Source organism: Dipodomys spectabilis, unplaced genomic scaffold (genome assembly GCF_019054845.1).
Source record: "Dipodomys spectabilis isolate Male_0828 unplaced genomic scaffold, ASM1905484v1 ptg000155l, whole genome shotgun sequence".
Classification (NCBI taxonomy): domain Eukaryota; kingdom Metazoa; phylum Chordata; class Mammalia; order Rodentia; family Heteromyidae; genus Dipodomys; species Dipodomys spectabilis.
This window is the reverse complement of record NW_024870832.1, coordinates 3,764,394-3,772,852: the sequence shown is the minus strand read 5'-3', so window position 1 is coordinate 3,772,852 and position 8,459 is coordinate 3,764,394.

The window sequence follows — 8,459 nt, the reverse complement described above, 5'->3', positions numbered from 1 at the left end:
TTCTTAATACTTTGGATTTTTCCCATTTTTGTCAGTTGTGAGGCTTGAACTCAGGGTCTGAACACTTTCCCTGAGCTTCTTTGTGCTCAAGGCTAGAGTTCTACCTTTTAAGCCACAGTGCCATTTCTGGTTTTGGAGTGGTTAATTGGAGATAAGAGTTTCATGGGGACTTTTCTACTTGTGCTAGCGTTGAACCATGATCCTCAGATCTGAGTCTCCTGAGTTAGCTAGGATTACAGGTGTGAGCTAATGACACCTGGCTTTGGGTTTTTCGCCTTTCATGGGGTTTCATGGGAGCTTAGTCTTTAATGGACAACTACTTTGATCAGAAGAACTAGGATGAGTGCTTTAAATGCTATCTCATTTATTATTGTTGTTGTTTTGTCCCAGACATGATTCAAGATCAGTATTTCATGCTTGCTTTCCCCCAGTGGCTGGTGTTCTACCACCTGCACCATGCCTCCAGCCTCCTTCTAAACACCGTTCAAGGAAAACACTATCTTCATTTCATGGAGGAAAACCTCCCAGAATAGGGAAGGCAAACCACCGCAGCTCAGTGGTGGCAGAGTTGAGAGGTTTACCCGGTCTGCCTGAACCCCCCCGATCCAAGGCCACACTGTTCCACAATTTCATGAAGAATCCAGTTGCACGGACCCTCTAGCTCACTTGGTAGGCTCTGGTGTGGAGAACTGACAAGGAATGCCACTGTTCAGGTCCCAAGTCTCACTGATTAGGCTGTCTTTTGGGGCAAGTTGCCTACCATACGGAATCTACAGTTTTCTCATCGGAATAACTAGGGATTAGGAAAATGTTCTGTTGATTTGTTGGGATGATTAGATGTAATTAAGTGGATAATAATTTTTAGCTATAATTCTTTTCTTTGTGTTTTGAGGTCTGAGACCAGGATTCAAATTTGCCACTTTTGCTCACTGGCTGTTACTCTACCAACTGAGCCACACCTCCAACCCATCGTGTGTGTGTGTGTGTGTGTGTGTGTGTGTGTGTGTGTGTGTGTGTGTGTGTGTGTGTGTGTGTTGGATCTAGGGCCTGAATTCAGGGGCTAGGCATTGTTGCTGCTGCACCGTTTTTTTTCCCCGCAGGGCTAGTACTCTACCACCTGAGGCATAGCTGTACTTTTAGCTTTTTGCTGGTTAATTGGAGCTAAGAGCTCATGGACCTTCCTGATGCCCTGGCTGGTTTTGATCCTTGATTCTCAGATCTCAGCCTCCTGATTAGCTAGTGTGAGCTACTAGCTACTGCTTGGTTAGTTAAAATGTATGCAAACTACATAAAAATGAATGTATGGTTCCCCTGAATTCTAACATCAAGTAGGGTATTTTTTATAAGAGGAAAAGAGCCTGGCTAAGCAATCAGTACCAAGGCCCCCGTTGTAGAGATTCTGCTTCTTATCATCTTGACCTTGAGCAATCCTGTATGCAGGGCCCTAGACTTCATTTCATCTTAGCCTTGAGCAATTAAGCATGTGAGCCCCTGGGCATCACACTGTGGCCCATCACCCTTGGAAGACTTGCACCTGAACACTGGACTGACCGAGGCATGCAAAGGAATGGACATCCAGTCAGAAGTGCTAAATGCTGCATGGAGAGGTGGTGCAGGCTGCGTGGAGTCTCTGATTGGGCAAGGAGACTGATGTGGTCTAGAGGTGTCCAATGATGTTCAGAGTCACCTTGCTCTCTCCTAGACACACCTTATCAAAGCTTGCACAATGTACTCCAGGTACTGCCCTCCCTTGTAATCCCTTCAGTCTAGTGGGAGCTCTGTTTGTGTTGTTTTTCAATAAATGTTGGCCATTTTACTTCTCCCTCTGTTTTCACAGATCCATTCTTTAAAACCAAAGAGACAAAGGACCTGATTCAAATATTGTAGGTTTTTCAGTTTCATTATCTTGATTCAAATATTGCATTTTTCAGATTCATGTTCATGAATGTCCTGCTAGTTTCAAGTGCCACAGGTGAAACCCAAGAAGTTATTCCCTACCATCCTCAAAATGCCATTCTACAGGCTCATGCCTGTAATCCTAACTACTAAGCAGGCTGAGATCTGAAGATTGTGGTTCAAATCCAGCCAGGGCAAGAAAACCTATGAGACTTATCTCCAATTAACCAGCAGAAAACAGGAAGTGGAGCTATGGCTCAAGTGGTAGAGCACTAGCCTTGAGCAAAAAAGCTAATGGAGATTCTGAATTCAAGTTCCAGGATTGGCATGTGCACGCGTGTGTGTGTGTGTGTGTGTGTGTGTGTGTGTGTCCCCCCCCCCCCCCCCCACACACACACACACTGGAAAGTGGAGAAGTAGAACACATGTTGGGAGCTATTCAAGCCAGGCACATTGCCTGTCCCCGCTAGAATGTTTGGTAATTTAGTTTCCAACCTCCAACTCTCAGTGACTCCCACTGCAATTCAGACTCTGGATGGTGTCTACCTGAGCCAGGATGAGTTCCTCTTCCACTTTGTCCAGGAGCTGGTGTTCATCAAAGCTGGTGGGAACTTGTTGAAATGTCTTACCTTAGGGTGACTTCTATTCCAAACACTCACTAGATTTAGTTGCAGTTGATGTCCAAGAACTGCCAGACTTCATTTTGAGCAGGTGACTTTTGGAGACAGCAAGTCCAGCTGGGCCTGCTTGGTAACTGGGCTGTAGCCTGCTCTTTGCCACTCAGGACTGTAAGTCAGCCCATGGGGAGGAGGAGCAGCTGCAGGCCTCCTGATCCACGATGCTACAGCGGCCTCTGCTGGCCATCCACAGAGCTAAAGGCATTCTTCTGGTTCCTGTAGGTTTCATAGTTGTTTTCATTCCACCTCCCCCCACCTGCCTTCCTGGGACTTGAACTCAGGGTCTGGGGTTTCCTTGAGTATTTTTCCCTCAAGCCTGCTGCTTCACCACTTGAGCCACAGCTCTACTTCCAGCTTTTTAGTGGATCATTAGAGATAAAAATCTCATGGACTGGCCTGGAAATGTGGCTTAGTGGTAAAGAGCTTGCCTAGCATGCATGAAGTCCTGGGTTCAATTCTTCAGTACCATATAAACAGAAAATCCAGAAATGGTGCTGTGGCTCACGTGATAAAATGCTAGCCTTGAGCAAAAGAAGCTCAGGGACAGTGCCCAGGCCCTAAGCTCTAGCACCAGGGCTGGCAAAAATAAAAAATAAAAAAAACTCATGGACTTTCCTGCCAGAGCTGGCTTGTAATGTTGACCCTCAGATCTCAGTCTCCTGAGTAGCACGGATTACAGGCATGAGCCACCACCACTAATGTGTAGCTGAATCCTGCTTTTGCTCTTCACTGGCAGAAGGACTTTGAGAAAATTGTTTAATGTCCTTGACTCTCACTGTCAATTGTAGGATTTTTTTGTTGTTTTGCTTTTTATTTTTAATGCCAGTCTTAGTTGCTTGAACTCTGAGCCTAGAAGCTGTTCCTGAGCTTCTTTTGCTCAAGGTAAGCACTCTACCACTTAAGCCATAGCACCCCTTCTGGCTTTTTTGAGTAGTTTATTAGAAATAAGAGTCTTACAGAGTTTCCTGTCCTGTCCAGGCTGGCTTCCAACTGAGGTCCTCAGATCTGAGCCTTCTAAGTAGCTAGGATTACAGATATGAGTCACCAGTGCTTGACTCTTATAAGAATATTGAGAAGAGTTTTTTGTTTGTTTGTTTTTTAATGCTGATCTTATGGCTAGAAACAGGACCAGGATGCTGTCCTGGAGTTTCTGTTTTTGGGTTTTGTCAACCATGGAGCTTGACCTCAGGTCCTGGGCACTGGGCTGGGAAGGTGGCTCAGTGGTAGAGTGCTTGCCATACATGCATGAGGCCCTGGGTTCGATTCCTCAGCACCACATAAGCAGAAAAAACCTAGAAGTGGCGCTGTGGCTCAAGTGGTAGAGCGCTAGCCTTGAGCTGAAGAGCTGAGGGACAGCGCCCGGGCCCAGAGTTCAGGCCCCACAACCAACCAAAAAAAAAGAATCTCATGAAATAGGCCCTGAGAGGAGATTCAAGCTAGTACAGCTCCATTCCAGGCTTTGCCTTTGTTTTAGGCAAAGACTCCATTTTTGACTGACCTTTAAGGGTGCTGACTAAGAACCTTTAAACAAGGTTCAAACTAGAAAAACAACCTTAATCACTGGGCCACAATTTGGCTCCGACAAGTCCAGTTCCCAGAATGGAAAAAAAAAAAACAAAAAGCATCTGGTTCCCTTCCCCGCTAACAACCTAACCTACCCTCGATTGTTCAGTTAAAGACTGACTGATGAAACAGATAGGTTGTAATCTGGCTCAAACTGGTGGCACCTTGAGTTTAAGGTAGACTGCCTTTTGCCCACTAAATTTTCGAGCCATTTTAAACCAAAGTGATAGGCTGGTTTAAACAGCCATTATGAGACAAACTAACCTCATTGGCCATCTGAGTGTAGTCTGGTATGACTGGACAATCCTTTGTGTGTGTTACAATCTCATTGGTCACCTGCGTGTGACCAGACTTGACCTCATGGATTTTGCCTTTAAAAACCCTAGCTTGTGGGTCATTCAGGGTCGCAGTACCAGCTCCCCAGCCTGTGCTGCAGCCTTGACCGGTCAGTGTAGGAACCTTCTCAATAAAATTGCTTCTTTGTTAATAACTTTGTTGCGGTGGGCTCTGTCACTCTGGACAAATAGGTGGGCTTGCCTGCTTGAGTAGGGGTCTTCCTACTACAGCCACTGTGCCTAAGCTTTTGTGCTGAAAGCTAGCACTCAGCTCCTTGAACTTTTTAAACTCAAGATTGGAGCTCTACCGTTTGAGCCATAGTTCTACTTCTGGGTTATGGGTTATTGGCAATGAAAGTCTCATGGAGCCAGGTTCTAGTGGCTATCCCTGTAACCCTAGCTACTCAGAGGCGAAGATATGAGGATCATCTGAAGTTCAAAGTTAGCCCAGGCAGGAAAGTCTAATAGTCTCTAATCTCCAATTAATCACCAGAAAACCAGAAATGGCACTGTGGCTCAAGTGGTAGAGCACTTGTCTTGAGCAAAAAAGCTCAAGGACAGGGCCTAGGTCCAGAGATCAAGCCCCAAAACTGACAAGAGAGGGGGGGGTAGAGAGAGAGAGGGAGAGGGAGAGAGGGAGAGGAAAAGGGGGAGAGGGAGAGAGGGAGAGGAAGAGGGGGAGGGAGAGAGAATGTGTCTCATGGGCTTTCTTGCCTGGCCTCACTTCAAAACACGATCCTTAGATCTCAACTCACGAGTAGCTAGGAATACAGGCATGAGCCACTGGCACCATTTTTTTTTTTTGTGTGTTTCTTAAATGAAATTAAGTCAATTTCCTACTCCCAACCTTCAAGAACTTCTGTTTCAGAATAAAAGCCAAAGTCCCCACCATAGCTGAAGGGACCTAGCCTTGGTTAGTGGTTCTCAAACACATCTAGAGGGCTTGTTTGAAGCAGGAACCATTGGGCCCTAGCAGGGGCCAACCAGCCGGCCTGGGTTGGACCTGATAATGTGTATTTCTAGCAAGTTCCTGGATGACATCACTGCTGCTGGGTGGAGACCACATTTGTAACGCATTGGTCTGTACAAGTTGCCCACTGCCTGTCCTACAGCAAGCATCTCCTCTGCTCCCCACACTGACTGTGATGCAGCCACACTCGTCTACTACCTCTAAGACAGGCCAGACACCCTCACACTTTGAGGTCATGACTCTGGCTCATTCTTGGGCCTGGATGTCTTGCCTTGATCTCTCCTAAGTCACTTTACCACATGAGGCTTTTCTAAATTCATACTTGATTGCAAAGTGCTAATTCTTCTCCCTGCTAATTCCTCATTTCTACTTTCTTTTTTCATCATATATTTATACAAATATGTATGTGTATACATTATCTATACTACATGCACACTAAAGCATAGACCTTCAAAAACAAAGCCTTCCTTTTTCTCCTTGCTACATCCACAGTGTCCAGAACGTAATAAACATAATAGAAACAAAAGAATGAGCTGGGCACTATTATATGCAATATTGAAGTCCATGAAGGAAAAGTGACCTACATGAACATACATATACAAGAATTTAGCATCTCAACAAACTTCAAGTAGGATAAACTCAGAAATCCACACCATCTAATTTAATTGTTAAAGACAGAGAACCTTTAAAGTCACAAACACAACTCAGCACACACAAAGAGATCTTCAGTGAGATTATGACCCATTTCTCACTAGAAACCAAGGAGGCTAACAGAAAGCAAAGGAAACAAATTTAAACCACTAAAAGAAAAAGAATATCATCCAAGCTTTCTAAAAAGAGAAAAACTGTCCTTCAAAAGAGAGAGGTAAGCTGAGTACTGATGTATCAGGTCTGTCATCCTAACTACTCATGATGTTGAATTCTGAAGATTGTGGATCAAAGACAGGCTGGGCAGAAATATCATTGAGGTGTCTTCTCCAATAATCAGCAAAATGCCAAACTGGAGGTGTGGTTCAAGTGAGAGAGCAGTAGAAACAAAACCAAGAAAGCCAAGCAAAGCTGGACAGTTGGTGGCTCATACCTGTAATCTTAGCAACTCAGAAGGCTGAGATTGCAGGATTGTGGTTCAAAGCCAGTCTGGACAGAAAAGTCCATGGGATTTAGTCTCCAATTAACTACTAAAAAAAAAAAAAGACACCAGTGTGGTGCTGTGGCTTGAGTGGTAGAGGATAGGCCTTGAGCAAAAAAGCTCAAGGATGGCACGTATGCCCTAAGATCAAGTTCCAGGAGCTGCCCTTTCAATCCCCCCCCCCAACAAAAGAAAAAGAGAGTCAAACAAGAGCACAAAGTTGAAATTTCAAGCCCCCAGCACCTCTCCCACATGTACAAAGATTGAAATCAAAGCAATGAAGAGAGCAAAATATAAATGAAAACTAATGATAGCTAATTACAGATTTTTGGGGGGGGGGGGTCCGGTCCTGGGGCCTGAACTCTGGGCCTGGGCACTGTCCCTCGGCTCTTCAGCTCAAGGGTAGCCCTCTACCAGTGAGCCACAGCACCACTTCTGGCTTTTTTCTGCTTATGTGGTGCTGAGGAATCAAACCCAGGGCCTCATGCATGCGAGGCAAGCACTCTACCACTGAGCCACCTTCCCAGCCCTAATTACAGATTTTAAAAAAAGAAGTGATGGGTTTCACACTGAGGATCTCTAGTTTCAAACTAGATCCTTCTTGCTAGGCAGAGGCTCTAGCACTTGAGTCTACTCCCCTAGCCTTCGCCCTTCATCATTTTGAACATGAAACCCACTGCCTCTGGATTACAAAGCAATTGATGAGGACTTGATCGGAAATTGTGATTTTTCTTTTACCTCACAGATGGTATCAACAACTGGTAACTACTAGTTGAAGTGGATTTTTGACCAGAATTTGCTCCTGTTTACACCACCAAGTGAAGTGGGAGAGAATGGAGAGAGGCCTTGTGACCCAGTGACCCCAGTGCAGGGATCGCCCCAGGACAGTTGCTCACAGAAAAGTGTGGTGCCTTTATATTTCATGCCCCTGAAATGTATCTGAAACAAGAATATGATCTCTGGGACGTGGGCACCATCTTGTTTTTCATGGTTACAGGAAAATTCCCCTTTAAAATGACCACTTTCAAACAGCTATGTACACAAATTGTACAGGGCAAGTACAAAATCCCATTTCACCTGACTGCAAAAGGACTTTGCATCCTTTTGAAGCTCCTAACTGTAGACCCACAGCAGAGGCCAGATATAGAACAAATCATGGTGCACCCATGGTTTGATCGAGTTGAGGAAGGCTCCCTGTATCCAGAAGAGCCACTGCCCAACTGTTGGACTCAATAATTGTCACTGCAATGTGTGCCATGGGATACACCAAACCTCAGATTTGTGAATCAGTAATGCAGAGGGCTTATGATGAAGTCATGGCTACCTATTGTTTCATAAAAGATGGCCTAAAGCAAGACAGTGTCAGCCCTCTCCTATTAAAACAGTGCACTTGGGTGTTGGATCATACCCAACTCCCACAAACCTTCCCACCTTCCCTTTCAGGGGAGCGCAAGTTTACCTGCTGTGCTCCATTGTTTGCCATTACCATCTGAGTTTGTGCGGATCTGCCATGAGAAGCAAAAGAGACACAGCAGTGTCTCCCTGTCTGCCATTCCCCTCTGCTTGCTGCAGAGTAGCTCCAGTCCCAGCATCAACTCCCTGTATGATTTGGTGGCTGCCCTCCACTGCTGCTGCCTCCCGAAGAGCCAGGAGGAGACAGGGAACTGTAAAGCAAAAGCCAAAGCCCTGCCCAACTGTGCACAGCCCCAGGATGAGAACAGAGTCTGCAGCATTAGCAAGAGTCAGGGCTGCAATGAGCCTGGAATGGAATCTAGGAGATATGCCTGGTATGGTAGTAAGGAACTGCCAGAGAAAATCCTCACTGCTGTGCTTCCAGCATGCTCAGCAAAGAACTCTGGCTGCTCTTGCTTTGGGAACAGAGACAACAC